We start from the raw sequence: 22,933 nt of genomic DNA on the forward strand, positions 1-22,933 counted from the left end.
AAGATCTGCTGCCTGACACTCTAATTGTCGCCAACCTTTAACTATAGCTCACAGTGTCAGAACAGTCACTGTTTTTTAGACTTTTATGTCTCTTCTGCCACTACATCTCCTTAACAACACCAGCTGATCACAGCACCGCTTTCTTCAAAATGAGGCCCAGTGTAAAAAAAAATGCACGGTTTCAAAGCGAAGGGAGGTGTGCAAGATTGGAAGGAGTGTGCGACTGGATATAATGGGCCTGAGGCAGTGAGAACATCTCTTGAGCATAAAGACATTCAGTATCTGAAAGAAGCAGGCTGATGAGCTCTTTCAGTTTATTTATCCTGGCATCTGCAAAACCCATCGTCTCTCAAAGTCCATCATCTTTCATCCATTTTGTGTGCATGCCTACCCGAACTTGGTGCTGTCATTGTCTGAACCAGTGTTTTATGTTGTTCGATGACCGTCACAAACACGATGGGCCGAATGGCCTCCCACTGTGCCGTGAATGTTCTATGTTCCAATGTGCTAAAAGAAAATGCCATTTTGGGTGAGCAGCTTTTTTTTGGATCGAAAGAGACCTGAATTTCAAAGGGACAATTAGGAAAGAAAAGGTTGGACTCCTCTCTCGCATGCATCAGCTGTAGCTTCCCTGGTGGTCTAGTGGTTAGGATTCGGCGCTCTCACCGCCGCGGCCCGGGTTCGATTCCCGGTCAGGGAAGATTGCTTTCTTGGTGCTCGTCGTTCTGGTGCCAACGAATGTCCCATCACTGAGCCCAATGCTTGCTCCTGATCAACATTAGCTTTTTCGCCAACATAAATGCAAATCGAGCAGCGGGCAGCCGATCATTCTTTAATCTAACAAGCCATTAGAGCGACATACAATGCACTTTCATGCCTTCTGTAAAATGCCTACATTTCTTTAAAATGTGTTGACGCTGATCAAAGTTTGTGGGAAGATTTTTGTTGCCATTTCTCCCAAGATTCGGAAAAGACCTGTTGCTTGTCACTTTAATTGTCGCCAACCTTTAACTGTAGCTCACAGTGTCAGAACAGTAACTGTTCTCATTAGCCATTTATGTCTCTCCTGGCATGACATCTCCTTAACAACACCAACTAATCACAGCACCTCTTTCTTCAAATTGAATTCCAGTGTAAAAAATGAGCGTTTTCAAAGCTAAGGAAGATGTGCAAGATTGGAAGGAGTGTGCGACTGGAGATAATGGGCCTGTGGCAGTGAGAACATCTCTTGAACATTATCAGTACCTGAAAGGAGGGAGATGAGATCTTTGAGATTATTTCTCCTGGCATCAGCAAAACCCATCGTCCCTCAATGCCCAACATCTTTCATCCATTTCGAGTGCATGCCGACCCGAACTTGGTGCTGTCATTGTCTGAACAAGTGTTTCATGTTCTTCGATGACCGTCGCAGACACGATGGGCCGAATGGCCTCCTTCTGTGCCCTGAATGTTCTGTGTTTCTATGTACGAAAAGAAAATGCCATTTTGGCCGAGCAGCTTGTTTGGGGAGAAAGGGACGTGAAATGCAGAGACAAATAGGAAAAAGAGGCTTGGACTGATGGCCTGCAAGATCGTGCCATGTGCGTCCCTGGTGGTCTAGTGGTTAGGATTCGGCGCTTTCACCGCCGTGGCCCGGGTTCGATTCCCGGTCAGGGAACGTTATTTGCAAAGTGCTGTTCGTTCTGATGCCAGTGATTGCTCCTGATCGCTATCAGTTTTACACTGCTGTGGTTGCAACAAGGGGCTGCCCATCATTCCTTTATCTCACAACCCATTAGAGTGACACACAATGTACTTTCTTGCCTTCTGTAAAATGCCAGTATTTATTTTTAAAGAGTCGTGACGCTGATCAAAGTTTGTGGGAAGGTTTTTGTTGCCATTTCTAACAGATTTGGAAAAGATCTGCTGCCTGACACTCTAATTGTCGCCAACCTTTAACTATAGCTCACAGTGTCAGAACAGTCACTGTTTTTTAGACTTTTATGTCTCTTCTGCCACTACATTTCCTTAACAACACCATCTGATCACAGCACCGCTTTCTTCAAAATGAGGCCCAGTGTAAAAAAAAATGCACGGTTTCAAAGCGAAGGGAGGTGTGCAAAATTGGAAGGAGTGTGCGACTGGATATAATGGGCCTGAGGCAGTGAGAACATCTCTTGAGCATAAAGACATTCAGTATCTGAAAGAAGCAGGCTGATGAGCTCTTTCAGTTTATTTATCCTGGCATCTGCAAAACCCATCGTCTCTCAAAGTCCATCATCTTTCATCCATTTTGTGTGCATGCCAACCCGAACTTGGTGCTGTCATTGTCTGGACCAGTGTTTTATGTTGTTCGATGACCGTCACAAACACGATGGGCCGAATGGCCTCCCACTGTGCCGTGAATGTTCTATGTTCCAATGTGCTAAAAGAAAATGCCATTTTGGGCAAGCAGCTTTTTTTTGGATCGAAAGAGACCTGAATTTCAAAGGGACAATTAGGAAAGAAAAGGTTGGACTCCTCTCTCGCATGCATCAGCCGTAGCTTCCCTGGTGGTCTAGTGGTTAGGATTCGGCGCTCTCACCGCCGCGGCCCGAGTTCGATTCCCGGTCAGGGAAGGTTGCTTTCTTGGTGCTCGTCGTTCTGGTGCCAACGAATGTCCCATCACTGAGCCCAATGCTTGCTCCTGATCAACATTAGCTTTTTCGCCAACATAAATGCTGATCGAGCAGCGGGCAGCCGATCATTCTTTAATCTAACAAGCCATTAGAGCGACATACAATGCACTTTCATGACTTCTGTAAAATGCCTACATTTCTTTAAAATGTGCTGACGCTGATCAAAGTTTGTGGGAAGATTTTTGTTGCCATTTCTCCCAAGATTCGGAAATACCGGTTGCTTGTCACTTTAATTGTCGCCAACCTTCAACTGTAGCTCACAGTGTCAGAACAGTAACTGTTCTCATTAGCCATTTATGTCTCTCCTGGCACGACATCTCCTTAACAACACCAACTAATCACAGCACCTCTTTCTTCAAATTGAATTCCAGTGTAAAAAATGAGCGGTTTCAAAGCTAAGGAAGGAGTGCAAGATTGGAAGGAGTGTGCGACTGGAGATAATGGGCCTGAGGTAGTGAGAACATCTCTTGAACATTATCAGTACCTGAAAGGAGGGAGATGAGATCTTTGAGTTTATTTCTCCTGGCATCAGCAAAACGCATCGTCCCTCAATGCCCAACATCTTTCATCCATTTCGAGTGCATGCCGACCCGAACTTGGTGCTGTCATTGTCTGAACAAGTGTTTCATGTTCTTCGATGACCGTCGCAGACACGATGAGCCGAATGGCCTCCTTCTGTGCCCTGAATGTTCTGTGTTTCTATGTACGAAAAGAAAATGCCATTTTGGCCGAGCAGCTTGTTTGTGGAGAAAGGGACGTGAAATGCAGAGACAAATAGGAAAAAGAGGCTTGGACTGATGGCCTGCAAGATCGTGCCATGTGCTTCCCTGGTGGTCTAGTGGTTAGGATTCGGCGCTTTCACCGCCGCGGCCCGGGTTCGATTCCTGGTCAGGAAACGTTATTTGCAAAGTGCTGTTCGTTCTGATGCCAGTGATTGCTCCTGATCGCTATCAGTTTTACACTGCTGTGGTTGCAACAAGGGGCTGCCCATCATTCCTTTATCTCACAACCCATTAGAGTGACACACAATGTACTTTCTTGCCTTCTGTAAAATGCCAGTATTTATTTTTAAAGAGTCGTGACGCTGATCAAAGTTTGTGGGAAGGTTTTTGTTGCCATTTCTAACAGATTTGGAAAAGATCTGCTGCCTGACACTCTAATTGTCGCCAACCTTTAACTATAGCTCACAGTGTCAGAACAGTCACTGTTTTTTAGACTTTTCTGTCTCTTCTGCCACTACATCTCCTTAACAACACCAGCTGATCACAGCACCGCTTTCTTCAAAATGAGGCCCAGTGTAAAAAAAAATGCACGGTTTCAAAGCGAAGGGAGGTGTGCAAGATTGGAAGGAGTGTGCGACTGGAGATAATGGGCCAGAGGCAGTGAGAACATCTCTTGAGCATAAAGACATTCAGTATCTGAAAGAAGCAGGCTGATGAGCTCTTTCAGTTTATTTATCCTGGCATCTGCAAAACCCATCGTCTCTCAAAGTCCGTCATCTTTCATCCATTTTGTGTGCATGCCGACCCGAACTTGGTGCTGTCATTGTCTGAACCAGTGTTTTATGTTGTTCGATGACCGTCACAAACACGATGGGCCGAATGGCCTCCCACTGTGCCGTGAATGTTCTATGTTCCAATGTGCTAAAAGAAAATACCATTTTGGGCGAGCAGCTTTTTTTTGGATCGAAAGAGACCTGAATTTCAAAGGGACAATTAGGAAAGAAAAGTTTGGACTCCTCTCTCGCATGCATCAACCGTAGCTTCCCTGGTGGTCTAGTGGTTAGGATTCGGCGCTCTCACCGCCGCGGCCCGGGTTCGATTCCCGGTCAGGGAAGATTGCTTTCTTGGTGCTCGTCGTTCTGGTGCCAACGAATGTCCCATCAGTGAGCCCAATGCTTGCTCCTGATCAACATTAGCTTTTTCGCCAACATAAATGCTAATCGAGCAGTGGGCAGCCGATCATTCTTTAATCTAACAAGCCATTAGAGCGACATACAATGCACTTTCATGCCTTCTGTAAAATGCCTACATTTCTTTAAAATGTGTTGACGCTGATCAAAGTTTGTGGGAAGATTTTTGTTGCCATTTCTCCCAAGATTCGGAAAAGACCTGTTGCTCGTCACTTTAATCGTCGCCAACCTTCAACTGTAGCTCACAGTGTCAGAACAGTAACTGTTCTCATTAGCCATTTATGTCTCTCCTGGCACGACATCTCCTTAACAACACCAACTAATCACAGCACCTCTTTCTTCAAATTGAATTCCAGTGTAAAAAATGAGCGTTTTCAAAGCTAAGGCAGATGTGCAAGATTGGAAGGAGTGTGCGACTGGAGATAATGGGCCTGAGGCAGTGAGAACATCTCTTGAACATTATCAGTACCTGAAAGGAGGGAGATGAGATCTTTGAGTTTATTTCTCCTGGCATCAGCAAAACCCAACGTCCCTCAATGCCCAACATCTTTCATCCATTTCGAGTGCATGCCGACCCGAACTTGGTGCTGTCATTGTCTGAACAAGTGTTTCATGTTCTTCGATGACCGTCGCAGACACGATGGGCCGAATGGCCTCCTTCTGTGCCCTGAATGTTCTGTGTTTCTATGTACGAAAAGAAAATGCCATTTTGGCCGAGCAGCTTGTTTGGGGAGAAAGGGACGTGAAATGCAGAGACAAATAGGAAAAAGAGGCTTGGACTGATGGCCTGCAAGATCGTGCCATGTGCTTCCCTGGTGGTCTAGTGGTTAGGATTCGGCGCTTTCACCGCCGCGGCCCGGGTTCGATTCCCGGTCAGGGAACGTTATTTGCAAAGTGCTGTTCATTCTGATGCCAGTGATTGCTCCTGATCGCTATCAGTTTTACACTGCTGTGGTTGCAACAAGGGGCTGCCCATCATTCCTTTATCTCACAACCCATTAGAGTGACACACAATGTACTTTCTTGCCTTCTGTAAAATGCCAGTATTTATTTTTAAAGAGTCGTGACGCTGATCAAAGTTTGTGGGAAGGTTTTTGTTGCCATTTCCAGCAGATTTGGAAAAGATCTGCTGCCTGACACTCTAATTGTCGCCAACCTTTAACGATAGCTCACAGTGTCAGCACAGTCACTGTTTTTTTAGACTTTTATGTCTCTTCTGCCACTACATCTCCTTAACAACACCAGCTGATCACAGCACCGCTTTCTTCAAAATGAGGCCCAGTGTAAAAAAAAATGCAAGGTTTCAAAGCGAAGGGAGGTGTGCAAGATTGGAAGGAGTGTGCGACTGGATATAATGGGCCTGAGGCAGTGAGAACATCTCTTGAGCATAAAGACATTCAGTATCTGAAAGAAGCAGGCTGATGAGCTCTTTCAGTTTATTTATCCTGGCATCTGCAAAACCCATCGTCTCTCAAAGTCCATCATCTTTCATCCATTTTGTGTGCATGCCTACCCGAACTTGGTGCTGTCATTGTCTGAACCAGTGTTTTATGTTGTTCGATGACCGTCACAAACACGATGGGCCGAATGGCCTCCCACTGTGCCGTGAATGTTCTATGTTCCAATGTGCTAAAAGAAAATGCCATTTTGGGCGAGCAGCTTTTTTTTGGATCGAAAGAGACCTGAATTTCAAAGGGACAATTAGGAAAGAAAAGGTTGGACTCCTCTCTCGCATGCAGCAGCCGTAGCTTCCCTGGTGGTCTAGTGGTTAGGATTCGGCGCTCTCACCGCCGCGGCCCGGGTTCGATTCCCGGTCAAGGCAGATTGTTTTCTTGGTGCTCGTCGTTCTGGTGCCAACGAATGTCCCATCACTGAGCCCAATGCTTGCTCCTGATCAACATTTTCTTTTTCGCCAACATAAAGGCTAATCGAGCAGCGGGCAGCCGATCATTCTTTAATCTAACAAGCCATTAGAGCGACATACAATGCACTTTCATGCCTTCTGTAAAATGCCTACATTTCTTTAAAATGTGTTGACGCTGATCAAAGTTTGTGGGAAGATTTTTGTTGCCATTTCTCCCAAGATTCGGAAAAGACCTGTTGCTTGTCACTTTAATTGTCGCCAACCTTTAACTGTAGCTCACAGTGTCAGAACAGTAACTGTTCTCATTAGCCATTTATGTCTCTCCTGGCACGACATCTCCTTAACAACACCAACTAATCACAGCACCTCTTTCTTCAAATTGAATTCCAGTGTAAAAAATGAGCGTTTTCAAAGCTAAGGAAGATGTGCAAGATTGGAAGGAGTGTGCGACTGGAGATAATGGGCCTGAGGCAGTGAGAACATCTCTTGAACATTATCAGTACCTGAAAGGAGGGAGATGAGATCTTTGAGTTTACTTCTCCTGGCATCAGCAAAACCCATCGTCCCTCAATGCCCAACATCTTTCATCCATTTCGAGTGCATGCCGACCCGAACTTGGTGCTGTCATTGTCTGAACAAGTGTTTCATGTTCTTCGATGACCGTCGCAGACACGCTGGGCCGAATGGCCTCCTTCTGTGCCCTGAATGTTCTGTGTTTCTATGTACGAAAAGAAAATGCCATTTTGGCCGAGCAGCTTGTTTGGGGAGAAAGGGACGTGAAATGCAGAGACAAATAGGAAAAAGAGGCTTGGACTGATGGCCTGCAAGATCGTGCCATGTGCTTCCCTGGTGGTCTCGTGGTTAGGATTCGGCGCTTTCACCGCCGCGGCCCGGGTTCGATTCCCGGTCAGGAAATGTTATTTGCAAAGTGCTGTTCGTTCTGATGCCAGTGATTGCTCCTGATCGCTATCAGTTTTACACTGCTGTGGTTGCAACAAGGGGCTGCCCATCATTCCTTTATCTCACAACCCATTAGAGTGACACACAATGTACTTTCTTGCCTTCTGTAAAATGCCAGTATTTATTTTTAAAGAGTCGTGATGCTGATCAAAGTTTGTGGGAAGGTTTTTGTTGCCATTTCCAGCAGATTTGGAAAAGATCTGCTGCCTGACACTCTAATTGTCGCCAACCTTTAACTATAGCTCACAGTGTCAGCACAGTCACTGTTTTTTTAGACTTTTATGTCTCTTCTGCCACTACATCTCCTTAACAACACCAGCTGATCACAGCACCGCTTTCTTCAAAATGAGGCCCAGTGTAAAAAAAAATGCACGGTTTCAAAGCGAAGGGAGGTGTGCAAGATTGGAAGGAGTGTGCGATTGGATATAATGGGCCTGAGGCAGTGAGAACATCTCTTGAGCATAAAGACATTCAGTATCTGAAAGAAGCAGGCTGATGAGCTCTTTCAGTTTATTTATCCTGGCATCTGCAAAACCCATCGTCTCTCAAAGTCCATCATCTTTCATCCATTTTGTGTGCATGCCTACCCGAACTTGGTGCTGTCATTGTCTGAACCAGTGTTTTATGTTGTTCGATGACCGTCACAAACACGATGGGCCGAATGGCCTCCCACTGTGCCGTGAATGTTCTATGTTCCAATGTGCTAAAAGAAAATGCCATTTTGGGCGAGCAGCTTTTTTTTGGATCGAAAGAGACCTGAATTTCAAAGGGACAATTAGGAAAGAAAAGGTTGGACTCCTCTCTCGCATGCATCAGCCGTAGCTTCCCTGGTGGTCTAGTGGTTAGGATTCGGCGCTCTCACCGCCGCGGCCTGGGTTCGATTCCCGGTCAGGGAAGATTGCTTTCTTGGTGCTCGTCGTTCTGGTGCCAACGAATGTCCCATCACTGAGCCCAATGCTTGCTCCTGATCAACATTAGCTTTTTCGCCAACATAAATGCTAATCGAGCAGCGGGCAGCCGATCATTCTTTAATCTAACAAGCCATTAGAGCGACATACAATGCACTTTCATGCCTTCTGTAAAATGCCTACATTTCTTTAAAATGTGTTGACGCTGATCAAAGTTTGTGGGAAGATTTTTGTTGCCATTTCTCCCAAGATTCGGAAAAGACCTGTTGCTTGTCACTTTAATTGTCGCCAACCTTTAACTGTAGCTCACAGTGTCAGAACAGTAACTGTTCTCATTAGCCATTTATGTCTCTCCTGGCACGACATCTCCTTAACAACACCAACTAATCACAGCACCTCTTTCTTCAAATTGAATTCCAGTGTAAAAAATGAGCGTTTTCAAAGCTAAGGAAGATGTGCAAAATTGGAAGGAGTGTGCGACTGGAGATAATGGGCCTGAGGCAGTGAGAACATCTCTTGAACATTATCAGTACCTGAAAGGAGGGAGATGAGATCTTTGAGTTTATTTCTCCTGGCATCAGCAAAACCCATCGTCCCTCAATGCCCAACATCTTTCATCCATTTCGAGTGCATGCCGACCCGAACTTGGTGCTGTCATTGTCTGAACAAGTGTTTCATGTTCTTCGATGACCGTCGCAGACACGATGGGCCGAATGGCCTCCTTCTGTGCCCTGAATATTCTGTGTTTCTGTGTACGAAAAGAAAATGCCATTTTGGCCGAGCAGCTTGTTTGGGGAGAAAGGGACGTGAAATGCAGAGACAAATAGGAAAAAGAGGCTTGGACTGATGGCCTGCAAGATCGTGCCATGTGCTTCCCTGGTGGTCTAGTGGTTAGGATTCGGCGCTTTCACAGCCGCGGCCCGGGTTCGATTCCTGGTCAGGGAACGTTATTTGCAAAGTGCTGTTCGTTCTGATGCCAGTGATTGCTCCTGATCGCTATTAGTTTTACACTGCTGTGGTTGCAACAAGGGGCTGCCCATCATTCCTTTATCTCACAACCCATTAGAGTGACACACAATGTACTTTCTTGCCTTCTGTAAAATGCCAGTATTTATTTTTAAAGAGTCGTGACGCTGATCAAAGTTTGTGGGAAGGTTTTTGTTGCCATTTCTAACAGATTTGGAAAAGATCTGCTGCCTGACACTCTAATTGTCGCCAACCTTTAACTATAGCTCACAGTGTCAGAACAGTCACTGTTTTTTAGACTTTTATGTCTCTTCTGCCACTACATCTCCTTAACAACACCAGCTGATCACAGCACCGCTTTCTTCAAAATGAGGCCCAGTGTAAAAAAAAATGCACGGTTTCAAAGCGAAGGGAGGTGTGCAAAATTGGAAGGAGTGTGCGACTGGATATAATGGGCCTGAGGCAGTGAGAACATCTCTTGAGCATAAAGACATTCAGTATCTGAAAGAAGCAGGCTGATGAGCTCTTTCAGTTTATTTATCCTGGCATCTGCAAAACCCATCGTCTCTCAAAGTCCATCATCTTTCATCCATTTTGTGTGCATGCAGACCCGAACTTGGTGCTGTCATTGTCTGAACCAGTGTTTTATGTTGTTCGATGACCGTCACAAACACGATGGGCCGAATGGCCTCCCGCTGTGCCGTGAATGTTCCATGTTCCAATGTGCTAAAAGAAAATGCCATTTTGGGCCAGCAGCTTTTTTTTGGATCGAAAGAGACCTGAATTTCAAAGGGACAATTAGGAAAGAAAAGGTTGGACTCCTCTCTCGCATGCATCAGCCGTAGCTTTCCTGGTGGTCTCGTGGTTCGGATTTGGTGCTCTCACCGCCACAGCCCGGGTTCGATTCCCGTTCAGGGAACATTGCTTTCTTGGTGCTCGTCGTTCTGGTCCCAACGAATGTCTCACCACTGAGCCCAATGCTTGTTCCTGATCAACATTTGCTTTTTCGCCACCATAAATGCGAATCGAGCAGCGGGCAGCCGAACATTCTTTAATCTAACAAGCCATTCGAGCGACACACAATGCACTTTGATGCCTTCTGTAAAATGCCTATTTTTCTTTAAAAAGTGTTGACGCTGATCAAAGTTTGTGGGAAGATTTTCTGTCTGAAGATGCTGTCAACATTGGGTAATTGGGAGTCTCATGGTCGCGTGTAACACAAATTAAACCACTTGGAACACAAAAGGGGGAAATGAGAAAAAATCAGGAGTGAGACACATTATTCCATCGTACAAATTATTTTGTTTTCACTGTCTCTGTAAAAAGACTGTCTGAATGGTATTGTCTCTTTAAAAGCCTTTGTCAATATTTCGATGCTGTTGGCTGTCGCTCCGTTTCCTTCCCTCAAGTTTAAAGGATCTACTGCTGTCTCTGTGATAACAATCTGATGAAATCTAGTGAAATGGACTATAGCATTGTTGCACAGTGTTAAAGTCAGAGTAGACGACTTCGAAAAAAAAATCTGGGTTTAGTTGTATTCGGAACTTTGAGCATGTTTAGCAGACATGAAATCTTTATAAGAGAAGAATGGAATGTTGCTCTTCTTCATTTGGCAAAGTTTTTTTTTTAAGTTAACTTGAAAGCTGTGAACGGCTGTGTGGCACAGGTTGGTGATGCCTGTGTCCGTCTTCTTCCTGCTAAGAAGTTGACGGCTTCCACAAAAAATTGTGTATCTTTTTTTTTTGGTTTCTAGTATGTGCTTGACTCTGCTTGAACCTTGTCAACAATCAGAAGAAGGAGAAAATGTTGAAGTGAACGATGAAAACGTTGTTACTCTTACAGATGAGCGCTAATAAAGAATCCCTGGTAGTGAATCGAGCCACAATCCAATGCGATTGAGAGAAATGGCATCGTGGTTATACTCTCTTGTCTGTGGTATGTTTTTGCTCATGGTTGGTTTACAATGGTACTGAATAAAACTCTCACCTATGAAACGTTTGCCTTTGTCCAACCGAGCCTTGTTATCCATCGGGCTGAATGGGTGGAAGAAGTAAATGATCACTGTCGTATCTCTGGGACTGCTTTTACCGATGTGACCCGAGATGAGTCTTTGTGTTGGTATAATTGCTCGGTGAAATGCTTTGAGAATCAATGAATCAGTTTTGGACGGCAGAGTTAAGGTCCTTACAACAATGGAATGCGGGGACAATATTATATTTCTGTTATGTTTGCGCCAGGGTGCTTACGGTGTAAATTAAATAACAACTTTGTACGTGTATTAAGAAAGAGGATTGCGCGTCGCAGCTGCAGCCTTTTATGTGATGCAGTGACGAATGTATGGGACACGATGATTGTTTACAATAAAAAGTCCGTTCTCAGATAGTTCACAAAAGGGGCTCGGCCTCCGTGTGGAGTGATATCAATGGTCTGGGGTAATGATGGAACCATCCTCAGTCACTTTCTCACTGCGTGGTGGCATGGTAATGAAACCTCTTACACGTAAAACTTTTCAACCAACAATAGAATATTGCCATGAACATCTGTGTAAATACTTCACATACGTACACAGGCAATATTGGGAGGTTGCACGTAACACTTCCACTCTCCTGACATTTTTGTGTGGGAGAGCAGGCAATATGATATCGTTTCCTATAAGGGTGAACCATTTATCCTATCCTAATGTGATTTGTCGCAGAAGTATAATAAATGTTCACGGTCCTTGTCCAGTGTCCAAATTAGAGTAAAACATGACCGTCTAGATACCCAAGCGGCCTGAGTAACACTGGGAGCGGCGTCCCTTAATGCTGAGTAATGAGGTCCTCGTGAACAAATTACAAGCGTTGTAAGATGTACAAGCAGTGGCCCACTCCATGAAAGGTGAGCTCGGGGCTGAATCAGCCATGGCTCAGGAGCTTGTAAATATGGTAATTACTGAATCATAAGATTTATGGGATAAAATTAAGAGCAATTACTTCGGATCCTTTAAAGATATCTTGGGCTGTGGTCTGTCTCGATATTCAAGCTGTCATGGATGGCTAGAAAATGTCACTACAACAGACCATAGGCACTCAATTACCCTACTGGGCTGGAGTCAACTTTCTAGTCATCTTAGCCAGTTTGCTAATGGTAACCTGCGCTCCTGGGCCCTACTGTCCGGACTGTGTACTGAAATGGTTTGCCAATAGTTCTGGTGAATCCCACAGGATGTTAATGCTATACTCTTATGTTGACGTGAGACTAATTATAGGGGGGCTCCGATACGTTTGTAAAGACCGAGAAGACTGGGGATCCACCTTTGATACCGCAACAGGCAGCTATCTGCACTATCATGTAACCAGTTGCCTGGATAATAAGTTTGGATGGATAAGCTTTCCACCCACTCAGCCGATTAGAGAGAACGTAACTCGGGTGATTGTAACCCATGTGTGGAAACTTGTGAGCCTATGTTATATAGTGCTAGACGTGGACTGTTATGTTTTAGAACTAAATGTAATATTGTGACTATTGATCTGATCGATTGTCAGACTATATATATGTATTGTATTGTGTACACGGTACTCGATCGATATCAATGTATGACGGTTCCTTGTTGAATGCTCCACAATGGTATATTGTAAGACTGTGGGACAGTTTAACTATTCGATTAGTAATATGGAGGTGGGACTAAATATCAAGAAAAGTAGACAATTAATAGGTAATGAGCATGTGAAGATGGAACTGAACAAGTTGAAATATAGTGATTGGAGGTTAGATTTGGGAACTGAAGACGATATGGATCAGATAAAGGTGATCCAAACGAGAACAGAGCGTGAGTTTAAGCACTCATGGTGGGAGTCGTTACTAGGGTGGGAGCCGTTAAGAGGGTGGGAGCCTTTACTGGGTCGCATTGTTACTAGGCTGGGAGTCTTTGCTAGGGTGGGAGCTGTTACTAGGGTGGGAGATATTACAAGGGTGGGAGTCATTTCTAAGTGGGAGCAGTAACTAGCGTGGTCACCATCAGCCACTGGAAATTTCGAATATTGCATTGCACCCCATAGTTTGCATTGTGACCTCTCAGATTCTGTTACTGATCATCATGTTAACACTTTGCAGTTGGGCAAAGAAGATAATGTCATTGACCCAACTGTCAGAAGAGCAACTGAAGCCTGTAATGTACACACAGTCCACCTCACCATACACAGTCCATCTCATCATACACAGTCCACCTCACTATATGATGCATAAGAAGAAATAAAAAGTGGTGAATATGTTGGAAATGTTGGAGAGTTAATGGTTAATAATCGAAATAACCTGTATAACTACAAATGGTTATGAAAGCAACAGGCTTTATAAGATAAACAGGAAACTAGAAGGGAATTGGGAGAAGAGGCGATGGACTTCTTCAAATGTCTGATAACAATCTACAAAGGGGTGTTGCAAAGAGATAGTGTTTGGGATTGCATCGACCATGAGTGATTATTGTACAACTTAGTGATTAGTGTAATAAACATAGGTAGAGGGATCAATTAACCATGGTATAGAGTGGTGGTTTAGGTAAATAAGCTGTCAATAAACTGTTCTTGAAAGGTTCCGAGGACAGTTTGTCAGGAAGTCTTGCTTATGGAATGTACTCAACTAAGACTGTTTATTTAATAAGTTGTTCTTGAAAGAATCCAAGAACAGATCAGTCATGAAGTCTTATCTGTGAGGTATACCTTTGAAGTCAGAAAACTGAAGTGTATAAGAAGGGTGGATAGTTCCAGAGTTAGTTGGGAGAGCTCGAAAGAGAGAGGGATCCGGAGCTATTCCTGTATCCGGTATAAATTGACCACCTGCACTGTAAAGGATTACAGTCTGTTCTGTATATTCCACCATCAAGTGTCTTGTACTTACTCGAAGCATGTGGTGGTGAAACTTAGGAGGAAGAAGGTCAACAGCCCGCAAGGATCTATCCTTGACACCCTCCGATTTCTCCGCTACATGCAGCATCAGATACACACATGTACTCTAACCATACCCAGCTCTACCTCACCTACCTACCTCTCTCGATCCTTCCACTGCCTTCGATTTGTCACGCTGCTTGTCCGAAATTCAGTAATGAATTTTCCTCCAATTAAATATTGGGAAGACCGAAACCATTGTCTTTGGCCCCACCACAAACTCCATTCCATAGCCACCGACTCGATCCACCTGCTGAGCCACTGTCTCAAGCTGAACCAAACTTTTCACAACGTCGGAGTCCTATCTGACTCTGTGCTGAGCTTTTGACCATATAGTCTCTCCTCACCAAGTCGGTCTATTTCCACCTCTGTAACATCGCCCGTCTACACCCTGCCCATCTCCCGTTGAAACCCTCATCGATGCTTTTGTTACCTCTAGACTTGACTATTCCAATGCTCTCCTGGCCGACCTCCAGTATCCCACCCTCCATAAACTTGAGCTCATCCAAAACCCTGCTGTCCATATCCAAACTCACACCAAGGCCCGTTCACCCTTCACCCCTATGCTTGTTGACATACATTAGCTCCCATTCCGACAACGGCTCGATTTAAAATTAACATTCTTTCGTTCAAATCCCCCTCTATCTCTGTAACCTCCTCCAGCCCTATAACCCTCTCTGCATACCTTCAATTACTGCCTTTTGCGCATCCCCGATTTTAATCGCTCCACCAATCGCGGCAGTTCCTTCAAATACCTCGGCCCGAAGCTCTGGAATTCACTCTCTAAATCTCTCAGCCTCTCTACCTCTCACTCATCCGTTAAGACGCCCCTTAAAACGTAACTTTTTTTGACCAAGTTTTAGGTCACCTGCCCTAATATCTCATTTTGTGGATCGGTACCAAATTTTATCTGATAACGCTCCTGTGAAGCACCTTGGGGTGTTTTCTTTAGTTAAAGGCGCTATGTATGCAAGTTGTTGTTAATTGTAAGGTCTCCCACCATTTAAAGAAGTAAGGATATGGTAGTGAGCTTGATAACTGCGAAGCATCTATTGCTGCACCGTGTCCATCACCAACCCAGATGAACCCTCTCGAGAGGATGTATAAAGTGCGGCTAAGGATATATCACGGGGTGAAGCACCAAGCACCAGCGAGCAGGAGGAGCTGGAAATAGTTCTATATTTCTCCCCTGGGGAGGCCGAGAAACAACTGTCCTTGGCTGAGGGTCCCAGTCTTCAAGAGAATTAAGACTTGCTCGCACAGACCTAATGTGCAGGCCGTGGAGACATTCATCTCCCACATTCTGGAGATGACCGATTAGTTGGAGAAGTTCAAGAGCCGCATTTGTAAGACAACGCATGAGGTATGTAAGGCCAGGCAGATCACTCTGGACAATGTGACAGTCCAGGTGAATCCAGCAGCAGCAAGGAATCTGGTGGAGATTCTAAGGGAGTTCGTTACTTCTGAATGGCAGCTATTACGGCTTCCATAGATTAATTGTGTGATGCCTTTAACAACATCATATCTCAGGGCTTTCACAACTTCATTGTAACAATTTGGTCTGTCTCACGCTGACCTTCAGCGCAACCGAGCCCATTCCCAGTACCAATGACATGCAAGAAATGGTTGCTGATTTCAGTGTTTCTGATGACGTGGTTAATGAGGTTGTTTCATTCCAGTTTGTGGTTATGGACTGAACCCAGTAGGCATGGCAAGTACAAGTGAGATGAGAGCAGAAGCAGGCCCTGCGAGCACATCAACATTCTATCTCGTAGAAGCTGCGGCACAGAAGCAGGCCATTCGGCCCAACAGGTCCAGCCAGTTTTTACGCTCCTCCCTCCCTACTTCACCTCACCGTATCAGAATATCCTCCTATTCCTTTCTCCCTCGTGTGCTTATCTAACTTCCTCTTGAATGCATCTATGCTAGTCGCCTCAACTGCTCCTTGTGGTAGCACATTGCACATTCTAACCACTCTCTCGATAAAGAAGTTTCTCCTGAATTCCTTAGAAAACATAAACATAGAAAACATAGAAAATAGGAGCAGGAGTAGGACATTCGTCCCTTCGAGCCTGCTCCGCCATTCAATATGATCATGGCTGATCCTTTATCTCATGTCCAAGTCTCATTGCTGTTCCGGTATTGAACCTGACACAGAATGGCTGACGGGAAGATAGTTTGCGTTAGATTGATAACAGTCATAAATTAAAATGTTATATTCCTTATACTCAAGTTGACCAGGCTTAAACAATGTTTTGGTGCAGGAATTAAGTGTTCGACTATCAGAGATGTGGAAAGATATGGGCTGCTTGACAGGTGTTCAATGATTTCAGTCTGGAGTCAATCGGCTGAGTGCCCCGGATCAGGTCGGAGGCTGGTGGCTGCACCCTGTGGATTATCAGGGATGAAATGTAACTTCGGCGGGGCGGAATTATAGGCCGCAGTGCATCGGCCGCTCGTTTTGCACCCCATGACTTCAATGGAAAGGAGAATTGAGTGGGATGTATAATGGGCGGCCCATCCATTACCGTCTGTGTTGTGCCCTGGTCGAAGTTGAATTTTACCCTCCTTGTTTCTGAGTTGCTTTCACCAGGGTTTTCTGTCTTTGCACGTTTAGAATCTGCTTCTTTAGAAACTAAAGGTCTGACACAACTGGTGGAGTGGCGGGATGGGGAAATCTCGGGCCCACAGACGGGTTGCGTCTGACTCCAGTCGGTTTAAATTAGTGGGTGGAAATAAAGCGCTGCGGCCTTGTGTTTGAGAGCTCGGCTCTCCCCGAGAGTGGCGCTCATCGCTGGGAGCGCCCATTCGTGGAATCAGCCCTGACATCAACAGCACTTGCAGAATGAAATCTTTCCATCACAAACTGTTCTCTGGCAGACTGTACACACAATCGCAGAGTATCCCATCGCACACTACTTCCCCAGATGACTTACAAAATTCAATGCTCTCTGAAAAAAAACTGGGGTTGAAATTGGTCTCCGGCAGTAGTGCAAAATGAGCGAAAGCGCAAAATGAGCGACAGTGTAAAATGAGCGATAGAGCACCAGCAGCCCGTTTTATTGTTGGTCCGATTTTCCAAACAATTGATTTCAATGTTAAAGGAAATCGGGCGGATTGTAGAAGGGGCTGCTGATTCGTTACCGAACGTTTCACACTACGGCCGGAAATCAATTCATGCCCTATGGTTCACAAAGCTTTCCATAGCTCATATCTGGGTCTGTTGTCGACTCATTGGGGTAGATTGGGACTTTGTGCGGTCGTGTAAAACGGGTGACAGGGAATCCGCAGCAGGTTTTACATCTGAATGAAATAAAAATTGGAGAGATGTAAAAGGGACTGTCAATTCATTCTCACCCCTTTTACACGATCACAATGTGTCACAATCGAGCCCATTGATGGTGATCGAGTGCTATGATTAATCACCAACTTCATTATCATTGTATCGGACTAGCTGGACCTTGCTCATCTTTTGTCCAGCGATTATTATGTGTTTAATTCCCCCCTTCCGGGGTGATATTTACGGTTAATTCTCTATTTTTCGCAAGTCCCCTACACATTTTTATTCCACATCTGCTCCCTGAGGTGATTTTTATATTTAGGTCCTTGTTTCTTCCCAATATTTGCCCCTATCTTCATGTTTTCCCTCTCTCCCTGCTATCATGATTTTGCTGCTAAATCTGTATTCCTACTTCCGGATCCTATCTCTGTGTTTTTCCTTGTGTCTCTGCCAGAAGTCATTTTTAGATTGAAATCTTTGCTGATTCTTGGCATCAGATCCTTCCACTAATTTATTCGCTCTCTTCTTCCTGATGTGATTTCCATGTTTAATCTCTGTTCATTCCTAATTTCATTCCCTCTCTGCAGGTTATTCCCAGTCTCTCTCCTGACGTGCCTGTGATCAGTTTAAGGCCCTCTTCGCAGCTTATTCCCAGTCTCACTGCTGAAGTGTTCGTGAACAGTTACAGGCCATTCTCTGTTTGTAATTTCATTTTTTCCCTTCCTTTGGTGATTTATGTCTTTAATTTTATGTCGTTCCCAAATTTCAGACCGTTTCTCCATGTTTACACTCTCTCCTTCCGGAGCAGATTTAGTTTATATTTAAATCTCTATATCCATGTGTATAATATAGTAAAAAAATAATATGAATACAAAAGTCAGTATTAATGTATTATGAGAATGTATTATTTTAATAGAGGCTACACTTGTTTTAGATTAGGTCGTTAGGATTCTGCCGGGGTAGGCAAAGTAAGGATGAAGGTGTCAGTTTAATGAAATTTAATGAAGAATCAAAGGCTTTGTGTAAAAATCATAGCTGGTTTGGAGACAACATATCTTATGTTTCAACCGTTACTATTCTATTAAAGTGTGATGATTATAACCGTGCAAAATTGTTTCATCTTCGTCATGAACAAAACACACATTCCAGTCAAAACTTGTTATGGTGAGAGCCACGGAGAGGGGTCATTTGCTGTTCCTGTTAAATCACTGTTGCACTATAATTAAAGATACAAACTGAGTGAGAATGGCACTATCTGGTGTTTAAGACAAAGACAGTGGTGCAGTGAGTGAATTAAACACTAAAACGTGAACTTCTGCAAATAAAATCGATTAACATTTGGTTATTTCGACATAATGCTTACAGAGATGGAGAGACCAGACATTCGGAGGGAAGGTCAAATTAGCCATTTTGTGTAGAGAATGCAATTCCAGCTTCTAGTAAATAAATCAAAGTAAAATTGAACTCAACGTTAAAGTAGTTCGGATCTAGGTTTGCGTTCTCCATTATTGATATTTCAATTTAATCTGATGCAATAACAGTATTTGTAACAGTAGCATTGCAGAAGAGAGCTGCGGGACTCTGTCCAGTTTACTAACACTGCAGAGGGGGTAAGAGTACATTGTGATTTATTATAGAATCCAACAGGTCTCTGGGAAAGTTACACATGGTACAGATGTTGGAGCAAAAAGGTGCAAAGTGATTTTACATTTTAATTTGGGGCAATGTCTTTTTATCTCCACAAGATTTAATTTTATGGAGTCTTTTTTCTAAAGAAACTTCAGGCACAAACCAGGGTTTTATAAAAAAAAAACAATCATTTATTATTAATACACTAGAAAATTGACATTAGATTTTAAACAAAATATTGGGTTGGTGCCCGATTTAGAATTGCTTTAACAACAGCAAAACAACACATTCTGAATTCTCAAAATGCATAACAGTTTGGAAATCAAATGTTTATCTTAGACTAACCCCATAAGGAAAGTCATATCCTTATAGTTGGCTCAAGATTGCCGGAAAGATTCCAGGTATTTTGATGGATACCGTTGTAGGGTCGCATGGCTTTCTCTTGCAACCAGTTCATCTGATTCACAGGCAGTCTCTAAACCTGCATGGAGGCATCAAACTGGGAGGCAGGGAGCAGCCTTGAAGATTGAAGTGTGGTGGCGCTGCCAGGAAGCGAAGGGCGAGATTGGAGCAGTCCTGGTGGATCTGTGTCTCTTCCCACTCAACTTCTGCCAGCTTTCAAAGACCTTTTTAACACAGAACCACACCTCTGGGGCGGTGGCTTTTCCACAACAGGTTGCTACAAATACAACCCACGATTGATTGACACTTCACTTGTTTTGTCTTAGCGGCCACAACGTAACCACATTAAGCAGGCTGGTGTTCAAACGACCTCTAGCCCTTCTGGAATCGTTCTTGATGCTCTGGCGATCCATCCTCTGTTGTGTGATCTTTTACAATGTGTCCTTAACACTCCTTTTAACAGTCCTTTCACTTTTTAAGAATCCTTTTTGTTCAGACATACTGGAGCCGATTTAATATCAGGCTTTCGTTTATCAGGTGAATTTTTACTACAAAAATGCTCTGGGGAAACTCCTGCAATAAGTAATGGTCAGGGTCAGTTGAACAAGACTGGGTGACTTTATTTTGCAGCCTCGAGGCATCACCTTTAGAACTCTCAACATTATATAAACAAGAGCATTACCCCGGAACAAACATGAACTGTCTGGCCTGCTTCATCTGCTGCTGTTCTGCTAGTCAGCATTCTCACACACTCCAGGCTGATTACACAGTGTGTTTGGTTATTGCATGCTTTCTGTGTTCTATTCTCATTCCTGTTTCTACCCTTCTGTCAATATATATGGTTGTCCATCTTTTATTGTGTTTGTTCTCTGTGTAATATCGTTGATCCTTTTTTTATTTTCTGTTTGTTTTTCTATCTTGTTATTTCTACTTCTATTTAATTTCCATCTCTCTGCCGCTGTTTATGTCTCAACCTTTTCTATCTGTTACTCTTGGCTTCTTTTCTACTCATCTCTCTCTCTCTGTTTCTATGTCGCTGCCTGTCTTCTCTCTCTGCCTTCTCTGCAGGCAGAGAGAACGGAGCACGGGATCAGAGATAAAAGGAGGAGCGAGAGAGGAGAGAGAAAGCGGAAGGCGGGATCAGCGATAAGAGGAGCGAGAGAGGAGAGGGAGATGAGCGCGTGTTCAGCGATAAAAGGAGGAGCGAGAGAGGAGAGAGAGAGCGGAACGCGGGATCAGCGATAAAAGGAGGAGCGAGAGAGCGGAGCGCCGGATCATGGATAATACAAGAGAAGGGACGGAGAGCGGAGCACCGGCGGGAAGAGAGGTTAAAAAAAAACACCTGAAGTGAATTCAGCACAAGGGAAGGAGCTGATTGGTGAGTAGCTGGTGAGTATTTTTTCTGGTGAGTTTTTTTAAAAGTTTTTTCGTTTTTTTAAGTTTAGTTAATAATATAATAAATCGAGTCATACAGGGCACCTCAGACCAGTTGAATGCACGGCCTGTGCCATGTGGGAACTCCAGGAAACTTTCCCTCTCCTGGAGTGCAGGAAGTGTCATCAACTGGAGGAGCTTGAGCTCCGGTTTTCGGAGCTTGAGCAGCGGCTGGTGTCACTGCAGTGCAGCCGCGAGGCTGAAAGTTTCATGGATAGCACGTTTCAGAAGGTGGTTACCCCACAGTTTAAGAGAGTGCAGGCAGAGAGGGACTCGGTGACCGCCTGACAGAGAAGGAGGACGAGGCAGGTAGAGCAGATCTCCACTGAGGGCATCTCACTCTCTAGCCAGTATTCAAATATAAATACTGGTGGGGGAGAGGGTTCCTCTGGGGAGTGCAGCCAGATCCAAGTCCACAGCACCATGGGTGGCTCAGCTGTAAGGGGAGGATGAGCATGGTCAGGAGAGCGATAGTGATCGGGGATTCTATAGTTAGTGGGACAGATAGGCGTTTCTGCGGCTGCAGACATGATTCCGGGATGGTATATTGCCTCCCTTGTGCCAGGGTCAAAGATGTTATCGAGCAGATGCAGTACATTCTGAAGGGGGAGGGTGAACAGCCAGAGGTCATGGCCCATATTGGTACCAATGACATAGATAGAAAGGGGGATGAGGTCCTGTAGACAGATTTTAAGGAGTTAGGAAAGAGATTAATAAGCAGGACCTCAAAGGAAGTAATCTCTGATTACTCCCAGTGCCATGCACTATCGGTTGTAGAAATAGGAGGATAAAGCAGATGAACGCGTGGCTGGAGAGATGGGGAAGGAGGGGGGGGGCTTTAGATTCCTGGGGCATTGGGTTCACTTCAGGGGGAGGTGAGACCTGTACAAGTCGGACAGGTTGCACCTCAACAGGGCCGGGACCAATATCCTTGTGGTGTGGTTTGCTCGTGATGTTGGGGAGGGTTCAAATGAGCTTGGCAGGGGGATGGGAACCTGAGCATAGATTCAGAAGGGCGAGAAGCAGAGCTGGAAATGGAAGGCAGAAAATTAGTTTTAAAGGCAGAGCAAACAAAGGTTAGAAACTAGACAACAAAAGTATTTGGCCATGCTTAATGGTATATACCTCAATGCAAGGATTATAGTGAATATAAGGCAGATGAGCTAAAGGCACAGATCGATACGTGGAAGTACGATATCTTAGCTAGTACAGAAGCATGGCTTAAACAGGGGCAGGAATAGCAGCTCAACCTTCCTGGTTACAGAGTTTTCAGACGAGATGGAGAGGGAGATAAAGAAATAGGGGGAGTTGCAATATTGGTGACAAAAAAACAATTATGGCTGTGAGGAGGAATTATATGTTAAAAGGATCATCAAATTAGGCCACATGGGTTGAGCTGGAGAACAAAAAAGGGGCAGCCACACTGCTGGAAGTGTACTATAGACCACCAAACATTCAGAGGGAGATAGCAGAGCAAATATGTAAGCAAATTTCTGAGAAGTGCTAAAACAATAGAGCAATAATAGTAGGGGATGTCAACTACCCTAATATTAACTGGGATCGAATCGGTGCAAAAGGTATAGAGAGCACAGAATTCTTAAAGTGCATTCAGGAAAACTTTTTTAGCCAGTACGAAGCAAGCCCAACAAGTAGGGGCAGTTCTGGACTTAGTTTTGGGGAATGAAGCTGGGCACGTGGAAGGAGTATCAGTGGGAGAGCATTTTGCTGGTAGTGATCATAATTCAGTTGGATTTAGTATAGTTATGGAAAAGGACAGAAATAGAACAGGATTACTGTTCTAAATTGGGGAAAGGCCAATTTTACTAAGCTGAGAAGTGATTTAGCAAAAGTGGACAGAAACAGCTACTTGAAGGTAAATCAGTGTCAGAGCAGTGGGAGGCATTCAAGAGGGAGATTCAAGGGGTTCAGAGGAAACATGTTCCCACAAAGAAAAAGGGCGGGACTGCCAAATCTAAAGCCCCGTGAATGACAAGAAGCATAC

General features: G+C 44.4%; 10 non-coding genes across 10 annotated transcripts; all 10 read left to right on the forward strand.

Moving 5' to 3' along the window:
* The first annotated feature begins 628 nt into the window (after positions 1-628).
* trnae-cuc (transfer RNA glutamic acid (anticodon CUC)) lies at positions 629-700 on the forward strand. Its single transcript has one exon. It is a non-coding gene; the product is annotated as a tRNA-Glu (tRNA).
* An 885-nt stretch (positions 701-1,585) lies between these two features.
* Positions 1,586-1,657, forward strand: trnae-uuc (transfer RNA glutamic acid (anticodon UUC)). Its single transcript has one exon. It is a non-coding gene; the product is annotated as a tRNA-Glu (tRNA).
* An 868-nt stretch (positions 1,658-2,525) lies between these two features.
* Positions 2,526-2,597, forward strand: trnae-cuc (transfer RNA glutamic acid (anticodon CUC)). Its single transcript has one exon. It is a non-coding gene; the product is annotated as a tRNA-Glu (tRNA).
* Positions 2,598-3,481: 884 nt separating this feature from the next.
* trnae-uuc (transfer RNA glutamic acid (anticodon UUC)) lies at positions 3,482-3,553 on the forward strand. Its single transcript has one exon. It is a non-coding gene; the product is annotated as a tRNA-Glu (tRNA).
* An 868-nt stretch (positions 3,554-4,421) lies between these two features.
* On the forward strand, positions 4,422-4,493 carry trnae-cuc (transfer RNA glutamic acid (anticodon CUC)). Its single transcript has one exon. It is a non-coding gene; the product is annotated as a tRNA-Glu (tRNA).
* Positions 4,494-5,378: 885 nt separating this feature from the next.
* Positions 5,379-5,450, forward strand: trnae-uuc (transfer RNA glutamic acid (anticodon UUC)). The gene has a single exon. It is a non-coding gene; the product is annotated as a tRNA-Glu (tRNA).
* Positions 5,451-6,319: 869 nt separating this feature from the next.
* Positions 6,320-6,391, forward strand: trnae-cuc (transfer RNA glutamic acid (anticodon CUC)). The gene has a single exon. It is a non-coding gene; the product is annotated as a tRNA-Glu (tRNA).
* Positions 6,392-7,276: 885 nt separating this feature from the next.
* On the forward strand, positions 7,277-7,348 carry trnae-uuc (transfer RNA glutamic acid (anticodon UUC)). Its single transcript has one exon. It is a non-coding gene; the product is annotated as a tRNA-Glu (tRNA).
* An 869-nt stretch (positions 7,349-8,217) lies between these two features.
* On the forward strand, positions 8,218-8,289 carry trnae-cuc (transfer RNA glutamic acid (anticodon CUC)). Its single transcript has one exon. It is a non-coding gene; the product is annotated as a tRNA-Glu (tRNA).
* An 885-nt stretch (positions 8,290-9,174) lies between these two features.
* Positions 9,175-9,246, forward strand: trnae-uuc (transfer RNA glutamic acid (anticodon UUC)). The gene has a single exon. It is a non-coding gene; the product is annotated as a tRNA-Glu (tRNA).
* Positions 9,247-22,933: the final 13,687 nt, after the last annotated feature.

This window comes from Heptranchias perlo, chromosome 2, assembly GCF_035084215.1.
Source record: "Heptranchias perlo isolate sHepPer1 chromosome 2, sHepPer1.hap1, whole genome shotgun sequence".
Taxonomy (NCBI): domain Eukaryota; kingdom Metazoa; phylum Chordata; class Chondrichthyes; order Hexanchiformes; family Hexanchidae; genus Heptranchias; species Heptranchias perlo.